Source organism: Pelophylax lessonae (genome assembly GCF_965119305.1).
Source record: "Pelophylax lessonae genome assembly, chromosome: 2".
NCBI lineage: Eukaryota > Metazoa > Chordata > Amphibia > Anura > Ranidae > Pelophylax > Pelophylax lessonae.
In genome coordinates this window covers 375,717,561-375,740,305 of record NC_138769.1, presented here as the reverse complement: position 1 = coordinate 375,740,305, position 22,745 = coordinate 375,717,561, and positions in this window count along the sequence as shown.

Here is a 22,745-nt window from a genome sequence, read left to right as displayed (position 1 = left end):
GTATAGACCACGTTATCCTCAAAGAAACTAACCATGATTTGTCCAAACCCAGCGCTCTCAGTTATCATTTTCAGCCAAAAAGCGTTTAGACACCACGGAGCTCTAGGAGAGGTCAGGATAGATCTAGTTGTATTCCAGCATATCAAAGGCAAGTGGTCAGACACACCTCTAGGAGCATTCAGTATTTTTGAAACCAGCCCAATCGATTGAGCTGACCTGAGACAAAGATCTATACGGGACAGTGACCCATATGTCTTAGAATAACAGGAGAATTGGACAGTTACAGGGTACTTTTCTCTCCATACATTCACTCATTTTACCTCTTCCATAAATCGTAGCAGTGGGCTGCCTCGTTGTGAGGAAACTAAATTTTGGGGGGGGGGGGGGATGTCTGTCTAGGGCAGGATTTAGGACATTATTAAAATCAACTAGGACTAAGATTGGAATATCAGGCTTATCTAAAGTGAAGATCAGCAGGTTCTGCAGCACTGAAATGGAAAAGGGTGGAGGTATGTATACCACAGCTATGATACATATTAAAGAGAGCAATTTACAATATAAAAATACGTATCAACCCTCCAAATCAGATATTGTAGCTAGTTCATGAAAATCCAGAGATTTGTGTACAAGGACACATACCCCTCTGGAGTATGAAGTATGCGTGGCATGATATATCTTTTGTGCCCAGGAGTACTTTACACAGCTAAGAGTCTCTGGTGTGAGATTGGTCTCCTGGAGGCCTATTATTGCAGGATGGTACTTACGGAGGAGCGTACTCACTATCACCCTCTTTAAAGGATTGTGTAGTCCCCTAAAATTCCAGGTAACCTGGAATGTATGTCCGTCATGTGACTAATGATAGGATCTTATGCAATTTGGCAAGTGAGATGCATCTGCATCTCATACTACTAAAGTACCTGCTTTGGCCTAGTAAGTATTGTAAATTAACAAGATAGCTCCGGAAGTGAAGAAAACAAAGAGTCTCATGAAAAAAAACAAAGATTAACTCAGGAAAAACCTGGCCGACAGGGTTGAGAGACCGTTCTTCCCAGCTATGGGTATCAATTAAACAAAACCATAATTTGTAGTGGTGCCTTTCAGGCAAAGCTTTCCAACAGATAACACCTATCAGGTGCGTTCGCATTTGGTGGTGAGGCATCTCGCAGAGAGCTTTTCACGATCCTTTATGAGGGGATGCCTCCATTTGAGCTTATCAGTAAACATAGCAAAAATTTTGTGACTCCAGTAAAAAAGTTCAGCGCCCTTCAGAACCACTGAATCAAAGGCATGCATCCGTTTGTAGAGGAAGAACAAGGAAACGGTCTCGGATTTCAGCGTTGTCTCGGTGTCTGGCACGAAGAGAGGGCTCATTGACATCCAGCCAGTCTGCAGCTTTCCCAGCTGAGTTGAAAAAGTGGACATGACCTCTGGCTGTAATCATCAGCTGTGCAAGGTAGAGCATTGCATATGGCAAATTAAGGCATTAGAGACGTTGCTTGACGTCCTGGAATTTGGCCCACTTCTTCACAATTCCAAGACTGCTGGTCATCCTGGTAAGAACCAGATGTCCTGGGCTATTTCCCGTCAGTTCTGGTGGCCATCTCTCCGCACTGATTTGGCCGAGTATGTGGCTGCTTGTTCGGTTTGTGCCCAGAACAAATCTCTGTGGTACCTTCCTTTGGGCTTACTGCATCCCATTCCCAATGGGGAGTGTCCCTGGTCCCACCTGGCCATGGATTTTATTGTGGAACTTCCCTCGAGGTTACACGGTTATCCTCATGGTCAGAGCCGGCCTTTGGGGTGTGCGAGCTGTGCGCCCGCACAGGGCGCCATGGGCAACAAGGGCGCTGTGCGGCCATCACAGCTCGCAGAAGATCAGGCGATTCAGGCCACACAGCAGGAGGTAAGCGGCGACCGCGGCCTCGGCAGGGCTAACACAGGCCGCGGCCGCCGCTTACCTCCCGCTGTGCGTCTGTGCCTCGGTCACCTCACCTACTGCTGCAGCCTGCAGCCTGTCTGAGGCGAGCTGTGTATTACACACAGCTCAGCCTCTGATCCACGCACAGTGACAGATCCCTCCTCCCTGCAGGGATCGTCCGCTCCTCCTCACCCTGCCCTTCTCCTCCTCCTCCCGCCCTGCCCAAACTCCCCGGGGATGTGTGGGCAGGAAGTTTAAAGAAAAGTGCAGACAGCGTGAGGTAAGGTAAGTGAGGTCTCCTTCAAAAAAATGTTAGGGGGCTCTCTGATGTGGGGGGCTCTGTGTGAGGGGGGCTTTGTAAGGGGGGGCTGTGTGTGGGGGGGGACTCTGATGTAAGGGGGCTTTTTGTGGGGGGGTCTGTGATGTAAGGGGGGCTCTGATGTGGGGGGCTCTGTGTGGGGGTGGGCTCTGATGTAAGGGGGCTTTGTGTGGGGGTCTGCGATGTAAGGGGGGTTCTCTGATGTGGGGTGCTGTGTGTGTGTGGGGGGCTCTGATGTAAGGGGGCTTTTTGTGGGGGGTCTAATGTAAGGGGGGCTCTCTGATGTTGGGGGGCTCTGTGTGTGGGGCTCTGATGTAAGGGGGCATTGTGTGGGGGGTCTGTGATATAAGGGGGCTCTCTGATGTGGGGGGCTCTGTGTGTAGGGGGGGCTCTGATGTAAGGGGGCTTTGTGTGGGGGGTCTGTGATGTAAGGGGGGGCTTTCTGATGTGGGGGGCTCTGATGTAAGGGGGCTTTTTGTGGCGGGGTCTAATGTAAGGGGGGCTCTCTGATGTGGGGGGCTCTGTGTGTGGGGGGCTCTGATGTAAGGGGGCTTTGTGTGGGGGGTCTGTGATGTAAGGGGGGCTCTCTGATGTGGGGGGCTCTCTGATGTGGGGTAGGGGGGCTCTGATGTAAGGGGGCTTTGTGTGGGGGGTCTGTGATGTAAGGGGGGCTCTGTGTGGGGGAGCTCTGATGTAAGGGGGCTCTCTGATGTAAGAGGGTCTCTGATGTGGGGGGTCTCTGATGTAAGGGGGTTTTGTGTGGGGGGTCTGTGATGTAAGGGGGGCTCTGTGTGGGGGGAGCTCTGATGTAAGGGGGCTCTCTGATGTAAGGGGGTCTCTGATGTAAGGGGGTCTCTGATGTGGGGGGTCTCTGATGTAAGGGGGGCTAGGTGTGTGTGTAGGGGGTCTCTGATGTTAGGGGGGCTTTGTGTGGGGTGTCTCTGATGTAAGGGGGCTCTTTTGTGTGGGGTCTCTGATGTGAGGGGGGCTCTTTGTGGGGGGTCTCTGATGTTAGGGGGGCTTTGTGTGGGGGGTCTCTGATGTGTGTGGGGTCTCTGATGTAAGGGGGGCTTTGTGTGGGAGTCTCTGATGTGAGGGGGGATTTGTGTGGGGGTCTCTGATGTGAGGGGGGCTCTGTGTGGGGGGTCTCTGATGTTAGGGGGGCTTTGTGTGGGGGGGTCTCTGATGTGTGGGGGGTCTCTGATGTGTGGGGGGTCTCTGATGTAAGGCGGCTCTGTGTGTGGGGTCTCTGATGTAAGGGGGGCTTTGTGTGGGAGTCTCTGATGTGAGGGGGGGATTTGTGTGGGGGTCTCTGATGTGAGGGGGGCTCTGTGTGGGGGGGCTCTGATGTTAGGGGGGCTTTGTGTGGGGGGGGGTCTCTGATGTGTGGGGGGTCTCTGATGTGAGGGGGGCTCTGTGTGGGGTGGCTCTGATGTGAGGGGGGCTCTGTGTGGGGGCTCTCTGATGTAGGAGGGCTCTAAATTAAGGGGGACTTTGTGTGGGGGGTCTCTGATGTAAAGGGGGCTCTGTGTGGGGGGTCTCTGATATAAGAGGGGCTAAGTTATTAGTGATCATAAAATCATAAAAAAGAAAAGTCAAATAAAGTGGAAAAAGGGTGCAAGAAAATGCGCGTGGGGGGGCGCCACAGGATTAGCTCGCACAGGGCGCCTGAACACCTAAGGGCGGCCCTGCTCATGGTTGTCAATCGGTTCTCCAAAATGTGCCACTGTGTTCTGTTTAAGCGGCTGCCTACCGTTCAGGAGCTTGCCTCTGTGTTTGCCAGGGAGGTTTTATGCTTACACGGGCTGCCTAAGGAGATTGTCTCGGACCGCAGGAGCCAGTTTGTCTCCAGGGTTCTGGCGCGCCTTTTGCTCCCAGTTGGGTAATCGGCTCCCCTTCTCCTCAGCCTACCATCTGCAGTCCAATGGTGCTGCTGAGCGTTCCAACCAAGCTCTGGAGCAATTTCTCCACTGCTATATCTCTGACCATCAGGACCATTGGGTTGATCTGCTACCCTGGGCATAGTTTGCCAGGAACTCTGCCATCAACTCGTCTTCCGGAATGTCTCCATTCATGCCCAATTATGGGTTCCAACCCGCTGTGTTGTCTGAGACGTTCTTGCAACAGGACATTCCGGCTGTGGAGAATCATTTTCGTGCCCTCTGTTCCGCTTGGGTGCAGATTCAAGAGTCCTTATGGGTCTCTGCACAGCATCAGAAGCTCCAGGCAGACCAGAGACGTTTAACTGCTCCTTCGTACCAGGTCGGGGAGAGGGTGTGGTTTTCGACCTGCAATCTCAACCTCAGGGTGCCCATTCCTAAACTGGCACCCTGTTTTTGTCTTTCACGTGTCACTCTTGAAGCCACTGTTTTACAATCGCTATACTTCTTTACCTTCTCGCCCTCTTCCCATTCCTGTGGGCAATCATGAGGAGTATGAGGTTAGCAGCATCTTGGATTCTCATCTGTTCTGAAGTCAGGTTCAATACCTGGTGCACTGGAAGGGTTATGGTCCCGAGGAGTGCTCCTGGGTTCCCTCCACTGATGTTCATGCTCCCGCCTTTCTCTGTGCTTTCCATGCTCGTTTTCTCAGAAACCGTTTTTTCTCCACAGAGGAGGGGCCGTTGAGGGGAAGGTACTGTCAAGGTCTTACCTTGCCTTCCTGTTGGCAGCCATCTTGGACATGTGCAGACTGCTGTCTCCCATAAATTCTGTTTACATCATCACTTGCCTGCTGCCTGGCCGTCGCTCAGTGATGATTTTGCACACCTGATTATTTATATCACCTGATGAATTGCAGTCCTTGCCCTTGTGTTTGTGCTCCAAGGTGCATCACTTCTAGCAGTCTTCTGTTCTCCGTTGCAATTAAAGCTCTTCCTGCCATCAAGCAAAATGAAAGTATTCACTTTTGGATTGATTTAATTGATCCCAGGATCAAAGAAAGATCTGCCATAAACTATCTAGTGCAAGGGCCTGCCTGTTTGAATACAAACTGTTTGGATTGTTCAGGTACGTCCTCATACTACATAGTTTCAGTAAATCTAAAGGAGAATGTACACAGATTGTACAGTCATACTTTACAGTGTATGACCATCTTTAGAGCTACTAGACCAATTTATTATAAAAAGCTACCTAATCTATCCAGTCAATTTGTATCCAATCAGGCAGCCTCTTGCACTGCATTCTTGTTGGTAGATTTAAAGTGGATTGCACAATCAGACTGTAATGTGCCTGCTGAGCTTTAGTTATGTTTTAAGATGTCAAAGCTTAACTCCATGCAGATCTAAAAAAAAAAAAGAAAAATGAATACAGCTCTGTACTTAGTATTAAATCATTAAATGTATTTGCAGCTAATTGAAGTTGGATGCACTTGGTATTAGCCACCCCTATTCCCCTATACAGCTACACTAAGACTGAGAGAGGAAGGAGTAAAAATGGGAGCCAATCAGGTGTTCTGTATGAGAATATATTTGGAAAAAGACATGCTAAAAGGAGGAGAGAGCAGAGTGGGCAGTGTCAAGTTTGGCCAGTGTCAAGTTTGCAGGCTGGGGATGAAGAGTGGACAATACTCTGTACTTCTTAAATGTAAAGTTTTCTATACATGGGTCAGTTTTTTTCATTCAACCAGCTGGTTGAATGTTAAAAACTGCCCCAATTCCCCCATCCACACATTCCACTGTGTCTTTGTATTCTGAAAGTGGGGAGACTCCCCTGCCATCTGAATACTGTGATCAGGGCCGGTGCTTCCACTAGGCAAACTAGGCAGCCGCCTAGGGCACATTGCCACCGAGGGGCGCAGTCACGAGTCGGCACTCTCCTTTATTAATGATCCCTGTGAGCTGAGGGGAGGGGCAGCAGTGGGGGGGGGAAGAAGGGACAGAGGAAGATGCTAGGTGTCTGGGGCAGTGGTGGAACTACCAAGCCTTGGCTTTCCACCAATGTTGGGGGGGCCCCAAGAGGCAGGAAGGGAGCCCACCGGAGTGCTGCCTGCATGATGATCCTCTTCGCCTGGAGCTGTGGTGAGCACTGTGGTCCAGGAGAGGAGTGTCCTGGGAAAAGGAATCACAGTGAAGGAGGACAGAGCGCGGGACACTCTCTTCATACCGCTCAGTGAGTGTCCCCAGAACAGGTGATCGGGGTCCCTGGGTGTGACATGGAGGATCCCTGGTGTGAAAGGGAATCGGGGTCACCAGGTGTGTCATGGGGAATCTAGTCACCAGGTGTGACATGGGGGATAGGGGTCACCGGGTGTAACAGGGATTCGGGGTCACCAGGTTTGCCATGAGTAATTGGCGTTCCTGGGTGTGCCATGGGGGATTGAGGTCCCCAGGTGTGACATGGAGGAACATCAGGGTCCCCAGGTGTGACATGAAGGAACATCAGGGTCCCCAGGTGTGACATGGAAAAACATCAGGGTCTCTCCGGGTATGACATGGAGGAACATCAGGGGCCTCTGGTGTGACATATAGGAACATTCGGGTCACTGGGTATGACATAGAACGACATCAGGGTCCCTGGGTGTGACATAGAACGACATCAGGGTCCCCAGGTGTGACATGGAGGAATATAGGGGTCACTGGGTACGACAGCATAACATGGAGGAACCATCAGATCAGGGTCACTGGGTATGACATAGAGAAGTTTTTAACCCCTACCCTTTTTATTTTATTTTTTTGGGGGAGCGCAAGTAGCTGGTCTTGCCTAGGGTGTAAAATAGTCTAGCACCGGCCCTGACTGTGATCAATGCAGCAATGATCAAGCGACTTTTCTCCAACAGGGTGGTTGAACAGTTAAAAGTTGATCGGTAAGTGTCCATACAGGGATTGAAATTTGGCCAGTCACTGCTGAACCACTGAACTTTGATCCTTGTATGGCCAGCTTAAAAGGTCTCATCCATCAGTGTATAAATCTCAAGACTAAATGAACACAACATAGACACCCTTTACTTGGTATAACAACTCCTGTAAATGTACTGTATTTCATTGGTGTATTTAGCTGTTAGCTTGGAGTTCAGCTTGACCTTACGTTCACACCTATGTGCTTTTTGGTGCATTTAGCATTTTGCAGAAATGCGCTACAGTCCATTTAACATGGTTTCCTATGGTACACGTTCACATCTATGCGTTTTTCAGCTGGGGACCTTTTTTTTTTCCTGTAGCAGATTGTGTTTTGTGTGTAATAGACTTCAATGGAGTCTCACCAGAAATGCAAGTGTTTTTGATGCATTTTGTTTTCCCTTTAACCACTTAAGCCCACGGAGGATTTGGCTGCTCAAAGACCAGGGCCTATTTTGCGATTCGGCACTGCGTGACTTTAACGGACAATTGCGCGGTCGTGCGACGCTGTACCCAAATGAAATTGACGTCCTTTTTTTTCCACAAACAGAGCTTTCTTTTGGTGGTAAAAAAAGAGTAAAAAAAGAGTAAAAATAAAATTTTTTTAACATTTTAGGCCAATTTGTTTTCTGCTACATATTTTTGGTAAAAAAAAAATCGCAATGGGCGTATTTTGATTGGTTTGCGCAAAAGTTATTGCGTTTAGTAACTAAGGGAAAGATTTATGTCATTTCTATTGTTTTTTTTTTTAACTAGTTTTTTTTTTAACTTTTTAATGGCGGCGATCTGCGATTTTTTTTTTTGCGGGACTGCGACATTGGGGCAGACAGATCAGACCCCTGACTAACATTTTTGACACTTTTGGGAGTACCAGTGACATTACTACAGTAATCAGTGCTATACATATGCACTGTTACTGTAAAATGACACTGGCAGGGAAGGGGTTAACTTTACTAGAGATCAAGGGGTTAAGTGTGTCCCTAGGGGCGTGCTTCTAACTGTAAAGGGGTGTGGCTTTTGATGTAACCACAGAGACATACGATCCTACATAGCAGGATCGTATGATCTCTGCTGTTACACCAGGGAAAATGACAGGCAGCTTTGTTTAGATTAGCCGCCTGCCTTTCTCCCTCTCCAGCAGGAGATTGCGAGTGGCCGGCGGACATTGGAGCCGCCGGTCACTCTCGTGGGGACCTCAGTGAACGAGCGGGGGCGGGAGCGTGCCACGGGCGGCGCGCGCTCGTCCCCTACAGGCTCCTGGATGAGCGACGTAGTACTAATTTGCCGAGGAGGGGCTGACCGCCGCAGTAAATGTACTTGCGGCGGTCGGCAAGTGGTTAAAAACTATGTATATAGCTGGTTGCTAAGGAGCGAGCCGGAAAGCCGACCGCCGTGTCCTTAACAACCGATGAGTCATCAGCTGTTGTCTGGCAAAAAAATTTGTGAAAAAAACAGCGCGGGGTTTCCCTCCCCCCAAATCCATACCAGACCCTTATCCGAGCATGCAGCCCAGCAGGTCAGGAAAGGGAGGGGAGAGGAGGAGATGAGCAAGCACCCCCTCCCTCCTGAACCATACCAGGCTGAATGTTCCCAACATGGGGGGTTGCTTTGGTGCAGGGGAGGCTCTGCCCCCCCCACCCCAAAGCACAAATTGATGGGAAAAGGGCCTCTTCCCCATAACCCTGGGCTGTGGTTGTGGGGGTCTGTGGGCAGGGGGCTTATCAGAATCTGTAAGCTCTCTTTAACATGGGGGGTCCCCAGATCCTGCCCCCCTATGTAAATGAGTATGGGGTACACGCCTACGCATTCACTAAAAAAAGTGTCACATAGAAAAAAAAAAAAACACAGTTTTTGACAATTCCTTTATAAAAAATCCAAAAATAATATCCCCTGATGTAGATCCATCATCAATCACACCGCCCGCCAGACCCCCCAAAAAAAAACAAAGCCCTGCACTCAGCGAAAGCTAACCGCAGGCTGCCCGCTCCACCGTGTGACAGTTCTTAAATTGATAAGGGGCGGGGCCACCCGGTGACATCACATAGTGACCCCACCTCCTTGTGACATCCCCGTGCCAGCAAAGCACCCCTTATGTTGAGAACATGCGGCCTGGTATGGTTCAGGAGGGGGGGGGGGGGGCGTTTGCTTGTCCCCTCCCTTTCTTGACCTGCCAGGCTGCATGCTTGGATAAGGGTCTGGTATGGATTTGGCGCCATGTTTGTTTTTTGCGTTTTTCACGAGGTTTCCCTCCAAATCCATACCAGATCTAAAGGGCCTCAAATAGATTTGGTGGGGGGCACGCTGTTTTTTTTCACATATTTTGCCGGCAATTCTTTTTTTTTTTTACATTCAGCGGTCAGCGGGGAATCCCCGCTGACAGCTGATGACTCATCGGTTGTTAAGGACGCAGCGGACGGCTTCCCAGCCAGCTCTTTAGCAACCAGGTATATACAATGTCTTTAAAGGGAAAAAAAAACAAATGCAAAATGTATGAAAACTGCATGCAAAACCGCATCAAAAACGCGGGTTTAAAAATGCAAAATGCACCGCAAAAGGTGCCTGAAAAACGAATCAACCGCATAGATGTGAACGTAGGCTAAATGTCTTTTCAGAAATTGATTTAATGCATGGTTGTATACATGTGACAGACATATACTTTAAGAGTTGTGCTAAAATGGCTCTATTAACCTTAACACAGAATGACCCTAGTCGTGTTTCAGGCAAAGCAGATTGTAAAACAATACAGCAGTACCCTATTTAAACCTTCTAAATTCAACAGCTTTGTACTGGACAAGTTTTTGGCAGAAATACAAGCACTGTTACAGTAAAAGTACTTGCAGCTATGAAAACATGTTGCTGTGCTCATCATGCAACAATAAAACATAAATGACATCTCCCTTACCCACTTGGCTGAGTGCCTTTGGATAATTTGGATTTCATAGCAGGACTGGGATTGGCTGTAATGCTTCCATTCATTTTCTCAAGCTCAACGAGATGAAAGCTATTTGGCGCAGTTTAAAAATGAAAACCATTTCAACTGACTATTCACACATAGTTTAATTGATGTGCAATCCAGTGAAGCTTTTTTTAAAGGATTCTTAAGTACAGACGTGTTGTTTTATAATAGAATAAGATAAATTCTGACAAAGGGTTCAGTTGTGTGGAAAATTCTCAGATATGGAAATACAATTTTTGGTAGCGGTTTTCTGTGTGTATGTTCTGTGAACTAGGATTCATTTTTTTTACCTTTTTTGCTTAAAGAGGAGCTCCAGTGGTTTCTAGGTGTATTAAAAATCAGCAGCTGCAAAAAGTGTAGCTGCTGACTTTTAAAGCGGAGTTATGGCCACAAAAACTTTTTTGAGATAAAAAATACCCCCCTAATCCTAAGCTATCCCCAATTACACTAATACTATCCCCACATTACAGTAGAGTACAGTAAATGAATATAGATAAAATCTTACCTTTAAAATTGATTGAAGAGCGCAGCCATCTCCGGTGTGGGTGTCTGAAGCCGCTGTGTCCCCCGCTGTGTCCTTCTTCCTGGTTTCAGCTACCCAGAATGCCGATCGCAATCTTGCGCATGTGCTTTACATTGCGATCGGCAATCAGAGTAGCAGCCGGCCATTCCCATTGCATCCTGGGATGGATGAAACACATCTCCCAGGACGCAATGCGAAACCGGAAGTGACATCCGTGGCCACAGAAGGAGGAAGTCGGACAGAGATGCCCCTAAAATAAGGTAAGTAACACCAAAAAAAAAAAAAGAAATTAATGTCCAATTGTTTTTTAACATGCTTTTCCCTACAGGAATCAGAAAAGATGAAAATGAGGCCGGAACTCCGCTTTAATAAACACACACTCACCTGTCCCACGATCCAGCAGTGTGGTCACACAAGCCATCTCTTGTCTCCCTCTTCTCTCGCCTGCGCCAGCATTTCAACTGTGGAACCGCAAGCTGTCACAGCAGGGTGCGCACTGCGCATGTGCAATTCCTGCTGCGTGTCCTCAGTGGTCCGGCAGTCATCTGGGACCTGTGACATGTGCCAGGTGACTGCAGGGAGGGGCAGAGGAGAACTTCCACTCAGATCGCCTAGGCAATCCAAGCGAAAGTGGAAGCGGGTACCTGTTAAAAACGAATTACCCTTTCCCCCTCCCAAAAAAAAAAAAAAAGAAATTACATGCAAAAAGTGGCAGGGGTGGGGGGAGGAGTACTTAAAGCAGAACTTCCCCTTTTGGGTGGAGTTTTGCTTAAAGTTCCTGTTAGGTCCCTTTCACATGGACACCGTCAGAGGGCAAAACAAGGTGGTTGAGGCATGGATTCAATTTGCCCCAGCTGCCTGTCAAAACCAGGCAATCATTGCTAGAAAGCTCCCATACATATTGTCACGATTGCAAAGCTGTTGGGTTTGGCAGGAGATACTGCCTGCCACCACACCCCACCCCAAAGAGGTGAATGAAGCCACACTGCAACCCAGTCCAATGGAGCCATGAGGTAAACTGACTCTAGTTTTACAAGCATCTGAATGTCTGTAGAAACCACACCGCACACCATGGACACTACAGAAAACAAAACACACACACACACACAGTACAGTGCCTTAAAAAAGTATTCATACCCCTTGATATTTTGCACATTTTTGTCTTTTTACAACCAAAAATGTATTGGTATTTTATTGGGATTTTATGTGATAGACCAACACAAAGTGGCACATAATTGCGAAGTGGAAGAAAAATGATAAATGGCTTTCAAAGTATGGTGTGCATTTGTATTCAGCCCCCTTTACTCTGATACCCCTAACTAAAATCCAGTGGAACCAATTGCCTTCAGAAGTCACCTAATTAGTAAAAAGAGTCCACCTGTGTGTAATTTAACCACTTGAGCCCCGCCCGCTGCTACGTCGCTCGCTCAGGAGACTCTAGGGGGCGAGCGCGCGCCACCGGCAGGGCGCTCCCGCTCGTCAGATGGGCAGCCAGTGCGTTTGACCTGCGGCTCCGATGGCCGCTGGCCACTCGCGATCTCCCGCAGCTTAGAGAGAAGGACAGACGGCTGATGTAAACACAGCTGTCTGTCATTCTCCCTGAAGTGATAACAAGTGATAAAAATTTCCCATACAAGCCACATTTGTGAAGAATTTGTGATATTGTTGTCACATGCACATAATAATCACTGTGTCATAAATTCCTGCAAGTGCTTCAGAGTTGCTGTAGGCCTCTTGGTAGCCTCTCTAACCAGTTTCCTCCTGGCTCTTTTATCCAGTTTGGAGCGAGACCCTGGTCCAGGGAGAGTCTGTGTTGTACCAATTATCTTCCACTTTACTAATAGACTTCACTGTGCTTCTAGGCATTGATAAAGTCTTTGTGAGTTGTGCCTGTCTACAACATTATCCCATAAATCTTTTGACAGTGCTTTGCCACCCCTAGTTGATTGTTTGCTTCATTTGCACTACCAGGGACTGAAATGATCCAGGAAAGCTCTTTTCATGCTGAGCTAATCAAAATAACCACAGCTGATCACAGTTGAAAGTCAAATGGCTTTGTGTGCTATTGAGCAGCTGATTAGATACATCTAATTTTTAGGAGGGGGTGGTCCTTTTTCCAACTCAGTGATTCTGTTTTTAATTTTTTTCTGACATGTTGGTGTTATATTTTTCACTTGGATATTATAAGTTACACTGAGTAAATACAGATGGATAAAACAAAAAACTGTGTCTGTCTTCATTTCAGGCTGTATTTATGGCAACAAGAGTAAGCTTCAGCAATATGGCAGTTTTTGGCTTGGGACCACAGTAATATGACAGCCATTATAGGTATTCAGTAGGCTATGGTCCTGTATATGTCAATATACTACATCAATACAGTGCTTTTTCTACTTCTGGTTCACAGAAATATGGCCGTTATCCCGAATATGGAAGTAGATTACCTCAATATGGTGGCACTAGTTGAAGTTCCAGTTGTAAGCTACATAAATGTGGCCCCTGATGACATGAGGTGGCGTAAAACATGTTGGGCAGAGCCTTTTGTGGGACATAACACCACCACATCGGATTCCATGTGGCAGCCTCTGATGTGAGTGAAATAATGGCCTACATTGTTTTATGTCTAGTAATTTTATCTATGTCTGGTCTGCTTGTTTGTGGAGGCTACTTTAATGCTATTGATGAGAATTAGATTTAATAATACTACATTATAGTTCCTCTATTCTGCTCTGGTGTGTGAGCTTTGTCAGAGAACATTACTGCCCCCACTGGAGGAGTGGAGTATGTACTGGTCAAAGACTGGAACTGTCTTGAAATATATTGTCTTCTATTCTCTTCCATTACAAACCTATCCATCCCTCATATGAGGCTAGTGCATACAATAAGTGTTGCTATACACTGGAAATTCCCATTGTTTCCCTCTTCTCAACTCAAAACAAGAATTAATGCAGTCAGCCTCAAGGGAAAAATCTTTACAACTCTACCCACTTTTATGACAATAAATGGGACCCCTGGTCGAAACATGCGGAAATTCTTTTCCAACCAATTTAATTCAGATAATAACAATTTTGATAATATGTTGATCCGTTGCCCTGAATTACTTTGCTGAATAAAGATGTCGTTAGAAATATACAATATACTTTTGACACTAACCACTAAATATTTCTTCTATTTTTATCTGACTGACAACTAAAATTATTCTGTTATTAGACTTTATATCCTATCTTTTGTACCATGATAATAATCTATTTGTAATACCATGCTTGTTGATATACAATGTTCTTTTGTACCACCATTCGATCCCAAATAAAAGTTTGTAAACAGAAATATATTATTCATACACTGGAACTTTATACTGTTTGCACTTTTTCATGTGGTGCTGCATTATCATTTAAATCTGCACTATCATCTATCCCAGGCAGATGATGTCTTTTTCAGGGAAGGCCTTACATATTATAGCAGGACAATGCTAAACTGCCTCTATAGCAACAGCAAGCATTACTTTGTAGTGGAAGAGCCAGGGTGCCTAACTGGCCTCTCTGCAGTCCAGACCTTTCACCGATTGGAAATATTTGGACCATTTTGAAACTCAAAATACAGCAAAGAAGACCCAGAACTGTTCCTTTCTCAGACAGGAATGGGACAATATTCGTCTTCCAAACCTCCAGCAATTGGTCTCCTCACTTCCCAGGTGTTTGCAGTATTGTTAAAAGACGAGGGGATGTCACACTGTGGTAAACATGGCCCTGTCCCTACTTTTTTGAGATGTGTTGCTGCCATCAATTTCAAAATTTACTTTATTTTTTTCTTAAAATGGTACATTTTCTCAGTTTAAACATTTGATATGTTTTCTGTTGTCTATTGTGAATAAAATATGGGTTTTTTGAGATTTGCAAATCATTGCATTCTGATTTAATGTAGATTTTACACAGTGTCCCAACTTTTTTTTGGAATTGGGGTTGTATATTTGGATAGTGTTCTGAACAAATAAAATTAATGAAGATGATTCAAACCTTAGGGTACATTTCTTTTCATAGCAAAAAACACAACTTTCACTAGTTACCACACATACATCCTTTTTGAAAATATTTTAGAAGAAAAGTAATTTTGTCCATGTCATTGGGTAAAACATACCGTATTTATCGGCGTATAACACGCACTTTTTCCTACTAAAAATGGAGGAAAAAGCAGCAGTGCGTGTTATACGCCAATATTAAAAAAAGGCCAGGAAGCATCGCCGAGAGCAGAAGGGGCGGGCCGGCAGGGGCGTACCAAGAGGTTGGCCAGAAAGGCGTCCACCAGGGGCGCAGGCTGAAGGGGGGGGCGCAAAAAAGTTGTCAGTGTTAGCGGTGATTGTTGCCCCCTGCTCAGCCTACGCCCCTGGCGCCCCCAGCCAGCGTGCGGCTCCAATCCCGGAGCTCTGTGTCCACTCCAGGCGGCAAATGGAAGGGGCAGGCATCCTGTGCTTCTTGCAATGGGCATGGTGTGGTGGTGGGAAGGGGAGGAGTTGAGCTTGCTCTGCGGGTCGCCATCAAGATAGTAGGGGGCGCGGAGCTGGGACTGGCCGATCTGCCGTCTGACCCTCTGCTGCTGATCCTGTCCTACCTGGACTTCTGGGAGCTTCTCAGGTACATAGAGTCGCTGTGTGTCCCCCTGGGTGCTGTGCTCAACAAGTGTCCTCCCTGGATATACTCCCCCACCACCCTCTGTAGTGTGCAGCCTATATGTCCCTCCCCCCTCCCATGACAGGTTATAATGTGCGGGGTCATCTGTGTCTACATTGTACCTCTCTGTCACCCCCCTCATCTCTCCCTGTCACCCCCTCATCTCTCCCTGTCACTCCCTCATCTCCCTGTCAACCCCCCTCTCCCTGTCACCCCCCTCATCTCTCCCTGTCACTCATCCCCTCTCCCTGTCTCCCCCTCTCTCCCCCCATCTCTCCCTGTCACTCCCCATACCTTTTCCCCACATCTCTTCCTGTCATCTCTCCCTGTCACTCCCCTCTCTCTCTCCCTGTCACCCCCTTCTCCCTGTCACTCCCCCCTCTCCCTATCACCCCCCTCTCTCCCTGTAACCCCCCTCATCTCTCCCTGTCACCCCCCCTTCTCTCCCTGTCACCCTCTCATCTCTCCCTGTCACCCCCCTCCTCTCCCTGTCACCCTCTCATCTCTCCCTGTCAGTCCCCACCTCTCCCTGTCACCCTCTCATCTCTCCCTGTCACCCCCTCTCTCTCCCCCCGTCACCCCCTCTTCCTGTCACCCCCTCTCTCCCTTTCACCACCTCTCTCCCTGTCACCCCCTCCTCATCTCTCCCTGTCACCTCCCCCTCTCTCCCTGTCACCCCCCTCTCTCTCCCCCTGTCACCCCCCTCATCTCTCCCTGCCACCCCCTCTCTCCCTGTCACCCTCCCTATCTCTCCCTTTCACCCCCCTCTCATCTCTCGCCATCACCCCCTCTCTCTCCCTTTCACCCCCTCTCTCTCCCTGTCACCCCCCTCATCTCTCCCTGTCACCCCCCCATCACCCCCCTCTCTCTCCCTGTCAACCCCCTCCCCTCCCTGTCACCCCCCTCTCTCTCCCTGTCACCCTCTCTCTCCCTGTCTCCCCTTCTGTCACCCCCTCTCTCTCTCTGTCACCCCCTCCTCTCTCTCCCTGGCACCCCCCCTCTCTCCCTATCATCCCCCCTCTCTCTCTCCCTGTCACCCCCTCCCTCTCTCTCTCCCTGTCACCCCCTCCCTCTCTCTCTGTGTCACCCCTTCTCTCTCTCTGTCACCACCCTCTCTCTCTCCCTGTCACCCCCCTCTCTCTCTCCCTGTCAACCCCCTCTCTCTCTCTCCCTGTCACCCCCTCCTCTCTCTCCCTGTCACCCCCTCCTCTCTCTCCCTGTCACCCCTCCTCTCTCTCTCTCTGTCACACCCTCCCCATCTCTCTCTGTCAAACGCTCTCTCTCTTTCTGGGGGGGAGGGGGCGCCAATACAGCTCCTCGCCAAGGGCGCTGGAGACCCTAGGTACGCCTCTGTGGGCTGGGCCGAGGAGAAGAAAGGACGAGCTGTCATAAGAGCAGAAGGGGGCGGGCTGGGCCGAGGATAAGGGAGAATGAGCGAGCGCAGTCATCGGAAGTCCCGTCTATGACAGACGTCACACGTCTCGGCAGAGGAGGCGGGACTTCCGATGACTACGCTCGCTCGTTCTCCCTTCTCCTCGGCCCGGCCCGCCCCCTTCTGCTCTTATGACTGCTCGTCCTTCCTTCTCCTCGGCCCGGCCCGCCCCTTCTGCTCTCGGCGCTGCTTCCCGGCCTTTTTAAAAACAGATTTGGATAGTTCCAATGGCGCTTGCAAGGCTGCATATATGGACACTGTGCTTGCGAGGCTGCATATATTGACACTGCTGATGAGGCTGCATATATGGACACTGCTGATGAGGCTGAATATATGGACACTGCTGATGAGGCTGCATTCATGGGCACTGGTGAGATGTCATTTGATTTAAAAAAAAAATGTTCTGAGTTCAAAGCTGTTTATTTTAAATTTAAGCTTTTTTCCTGAACTTTCTCTCCAAATATTGAGGTGCGTGTTATATGCCGGCGCGTGTTATACGCCAATAAATACGGTAATTGTGAATTTCTTTATTGGAGAGTTGTATTGGAGACTGGGAGAAGCTGCACATTGGTCAGGTAAAGGTTTTAACAGAGCTGGAAGAAATAGATATTACCCATTCCTTTGCTGTCCTCTACTGCACACTCCCCCTTCTCTTAGGTCTAGTTCACACAGGTGGCAGCTGCAGGGGCGATGTGGGAGGGAAAACCAGATGACTGGTATGTGTTTTTTCCACCTCCCCAATGTCCACTTAAATTGTTCAATGATGGCTGTAATCTTTTTCAGGAGGCAGAATCGCCTCCTTAATGTCTGACAGTCGCCGCTCTCCTGTCCTCTAAAAAGCGATCCATCACAGATGGTTGTTCACAGAGGCGGTAGAGAGTGCCACTTGTGTAAATGAACACCTGAGGCCACCAAACACTCGAATATCAGCCAACTCCTGCTAAACTGGATGAATTTCAAGCCTTGGGTGCCTCTGTTGGCACCACTCAGCTCAACAAGTCAATTATTCAGTCAATGATTCTTGTAGAAGCTTGGTAGAAAATTATTGGCTGAACCGTGACTGCATTCAATAAGGTTCAGGTATTCTGACAGCTACGGATGCCGACTCTTAGAATACAAAAGCTCTCAGGGAAGAATTAGTTTTATGTGTGCTTTACCATGGATGGAAGAATCTGTTAGATTTCTTTAATTTAGTCCACAGACTAAACAAAAGTAATCTACTTTCATTAGCCACTTTATTAGGTAAACCTGTTCAATTGCTTGGTAACAAAAATTGCTAATCAGCCAATCACCTGGCAGCAACCCAATGCATTTATGCATCTAGATGTGGTGAAGACGACTTGCTGAAGTTCAATCCGAGCATCAGAATGGGGAAGAAAGGGGATTTAAGTGACTTTGAATGTGGGATGGTTATTGGTTCCAGACAGGCTGGTCTGAGTATTTCAAACACTGCTGATCTACTGGAATTTTCGTACACAACCTTCTCTAGGATTAACATAGAATATCCAAAAAAAGAGAAAATAATTAGTGAACAGCAGTTGTGTGGATGAAAATGCCTTTTTGAGAATGGGCAGACTGGTTCAAGATGATAGAAAGGCAACAGTAACTCAAATACCACCTTGTTACAACCAAGGTATGCAGAATACCATCTCTGAACACACACACCATATTAAACCTTGAAGCAGATGTGCTACAGCAGCAGAAGACCACACAAAGTGCCACTCCTGTCAGCTAAGAACAGAAAACTGAGGCTACAGTTTTCACAGACTCACCAAAATTGGACAATAGAAGATTGGAAAAACATTGCCTGGTCTGATGAGTCTGGATTTTAGCTGCGATATTCTGATGGCAGGGTCAGAATTTGGTGTAAACAATATGAAAGCATGGATCCACCATCCTGCCTTGTTTCAACAGTTCAGACTGATGGTGTAATGGTGGTGTGAGGTATATTCTCTTGGCACACTTTGGGCCCCTTAGTACCAATTAAGCATTGTATAAACGCAACAGCCTTACCAAATATTGTTGCTGACATGTCTATCCATTTAGGACTACAGTGTACCCATCTTATGATGGCTCCTTCCACCAGGTAAATGCATCATGTTACAAAGCTCAAATCATCTCGCCACTGGTTTCTTGAACATGACAATGAGTTCACTGTACTCCAATGGCCTCCACATTCTCCAGATCTCAATCCAATAGAGCCCCTTTGGGATGTGGTAGAATGGGAGATTGGCATCATGGGTATGCAGCTGACAAATCTGCAGCAACTGCGTAATGCTATCATGTCAATATGGACCAAAATCTATGAGGAACGTTTCCAAAACCTTGTTGAATCTATGCCATGAAGAACTAAGGCAGTTCTGAAGGTAAAGGGGTCCAACCTGGTACTGGCAAGGTGTATCCAATAAAGTGGCCGGTAAGTGTATGTGAGCATGACCAGTTTACTGCCTCAAAATGTAAAGATTGTCTTCACTTAAAAAAAAAACACATCTGAGGGGGGGCTCTGCTCACCCGGCTGCGTCATTCATTCAAAGCTCTGTGAATGGGAGAACTACAACTATTGTGGCTGACGGTTTGTAGTTCTCAATGAACTACCAGGGCACAGATGAGCGCTCTAAGTAGTTTGTTGATCCTTCCTGTCATTTAGTAACTGCCTGCCTGTACTAGGTACGGGCAGACAGCTACACTGACAGTCTACAGGAGCCTGAAATTGTACCTGTGATTTGCTGACCATGGGTACAATGCTTTAAAGGCTCCTAATAAAAAAAATATTAATAACTGCACTTTCTTTTTTTATACCTGCAAAATGATGTGCATTTATTTATTTATTTATTTAAAGGTAAACCTATCCTTTTATTCATCTCTGTGTCCATAGCTGTTGAAGTCCTAAATTATTGCAAATCCCATGACATGACCAATGGTTATACTGTACAGGTATACATGTACTGCAGAGCAATAAAGAAGGATGTAGAGTAGGGGTCTCCAAACTACGGCCCTCCAGTTGTTCAGGAACTACAATTCCCATCATGCCTAGTCATGCCTGTGAATGTCAGCATTTTACAATGCCTCATGGAACGTGTAGTTCCACAACAGCTGGAGGGGTGTAGTTTGGAGATCCCCAATGTAGAGCCTTTACAGAGGATGTAGAAGGTACCTATCCCGCCACTGGGTTGTGTATCCCTACGTCACTGCATCAAACACTAGATAAATAACTAGAGACAGGAGGAGACCATTTTCTGGAAGTTTGTATGTAAAATTACCTCATTTTCTGCTGTGTAACATATACCCTGTTATTCACCTACAGCTGCATGATTTGAATTTCAGAAACTGAACACCGAAATCAAATATTAACCTGTGCAATCCTGCCACACCCAGAAATCCAAATATAAGCAGACTTCAAAGCAGGAAACCATAATAATGGATAACAAGGTCAGTTATAAATAGATTTGCATTGTGCCGTTTTAAATAGGTAAGGTATACATTGAAACCTAAGAATATAAAGCAACTGAATTCATTACACCTATCAATTATACATACACAGTAGCAAATAAAGCTGTTTACGTCAACAACAAAAAAGATTTCCAGGAGAAGTAGAGGGAAAATAAGACATAAGACCGTATCAATCACATACAAACAATATGAAAAATGCAATGGCAAAAAAATGTTTAGGAATATCTAAACCTTTTTGCATTTTGGATGGAAATAAGGAAGGTTTTTCAACCCTGTTGGGAATTTATTGCTATCTGTGTTCCTGCTTGGGAGCTTTACTTTGTCTATTAGTCCTGGAGGCCACTGTTACTGGGACTGGACACGAGGGAAAAAAAACATCACAAAAGGGCACTATCTTATAGGGACCACCCCGAGTCATATTTCCAGTAACTGCTTAAGTAGAGATGGGCTCAGGCGTGTTTTAGGGATCGTTCACACTTGCTCAAAATAATGACGCTTATCATACCCCATCAACCTGAAGCGCCTAGTAAGAATTGGGAGGGGGGACCCCATGCCGTTTTTTTCCCCACTTTTTTTTATTGCTGGCAATTCTTTTTTTTTATATTCAGCTGTCAGTGGGGAAGCCCGCTCCTTAACAAACAGTTATTGCAGGCGTTTATGGTGCAGTTTTAAAAGCCAAAACCGCTTGTCAACCTCACCACAAATGTGCTTAGGGCGTTTGGGGGAGCGTTTATAATGCTCATATAACACTTATAAACCACACCTATTAACGTGCATTAATGCTATAAGCGTGTTTGATAAGCGTCAATATTTTGAACAAGTGAGAACGAGCCCTTAATGTGTTTGAATATAGAGCTGCATTGATTTGTGTCTTTAATTACTGTCCAGAGTTTAGCTTTAACAAGCTTCTAAGATGTGGGGAAGATTTTGCTCCATCACAGGGATGATGAGAAAAAGCAGCACCTGAAATTCTTTTGTAACATAACACATATAAGATGACACTCTAGTGAGTGTGTTAACATAGATTCGGTAAATTAATGTGATTAATCCAGTGGTTCTCAACTCCTGTCTTTAGGACCCACTAACAGGCCAGGTTTGCAAGATAACGAAAATACATCACAGGTGATCTCATTTGCTGCTCAGTGATTGCAGTACTCTAGTCTGCATCTCCCCAAGGTAATACCTAAAATCTGGCCTGTTAGTGGGTCCTGAGGAGTTGAGAACCACTGTATTAATCCATCACATTGGTGATCTGGCATAATTTTGGTTACATTGCATCACACATTAGTAAAATTACATCCAATATACAATATTGCATCTTCCCGATGTAGGGCATGCTCACACTACATGCATGGCAAAACACTGTGGTTTACCGCACAACAAGTTTACACTGGTAAAGAGAAAGGAAGGGGGTGTAACTACCCCAAATCATTCCAATGTCCTCCTGTACTGTCGCTGCAGGAAAAACAATCGCTCAGCTGCCAATATGATAATCAATAAAAGATGATCAATTTAATTTCAATCAATTAATTAGCTGTTATCTAGGTGAAAAGACAAAACAGAGGGGGTTAGAATTCAAAAAAGGGAGCAAAAAAACATGATATAATTAAAATAGAATACATACACAAATGTGATAAAAATATTAGTGAAACAAAATAAAATAAACCAAAACAAAAAACAAACGCCCAGTGAAAAAGAAAGGGGGAGGGGGGTAGAGAGACCAAAAATATGAGAGGTGGGTGGTGATAAAAAACTAATTATTTTAAATGTAAGTCCAGGGCCCATATGAGTTTTAACCCCAGAGGGACTCTGGTTTTCAATCTAAATATCCACTAAGCCTCTGTTCAAAAGTCGCCTGGTCTTATCCCCACCCCTGGGCATAGAAGTCAATCTCTCAATGCTGGTAAATCATAAAGGAGGACAAATCCCCAGCATGGCATTCCCTACTAAAATGGCATGATACAGTAGAGATATGTTTAGCATTGGGGTTAGTGGTGTCACAATAGTGTTCCCCTATTCTGGTACGCAGAGTGCATGTGGTGCATCCCACATACTGCAGATTGAAAATAATACAATGTATAAGATACACTGCATGCCAGGTTCCACAATGAATATATTGTTTTTTGTCAAAGCTTTCACCTAAATTAGTTGAAATGAAAGATATGGTGGGTGGATTCAAATGACAATATCTACATGTTTTGATGTTACATGGGAAACTCCCAGGGTGACAGTCAGGTGGATTGGCATTTCTTCAGTGGTGTGAAAAGACTATTCGGAGTCCTCCGACTAGAAAAACGGCAACCTGCTTGCAACACCTTATGAATGCCTTTATCTGAGTAGAGGATAGGTATATTCTTTTTAATTATATTTACCATGTTTGTATTCCTTAGAAAAAGTAGTTACAAAAGTAGCTCAAGGTAGAAGGAAGCAATCCCTGATGCCACACATCCATGCAGTGCTGTGATGGTGCTAAGAGTGACGACATCATCCTGGGCTCCAATCAGGCCACTCCCTCAATGTGTTTAACTTTGCCCCTGGAGCTTAATCATGGGGACCCCACATGATTAAGCTCCAGGGGGTGGAGCGAAACACGTGGGGGCGTGGCCTGATTTGGGTCCAGGCTGAGATCATCACTCTTAGCACCATCACAGC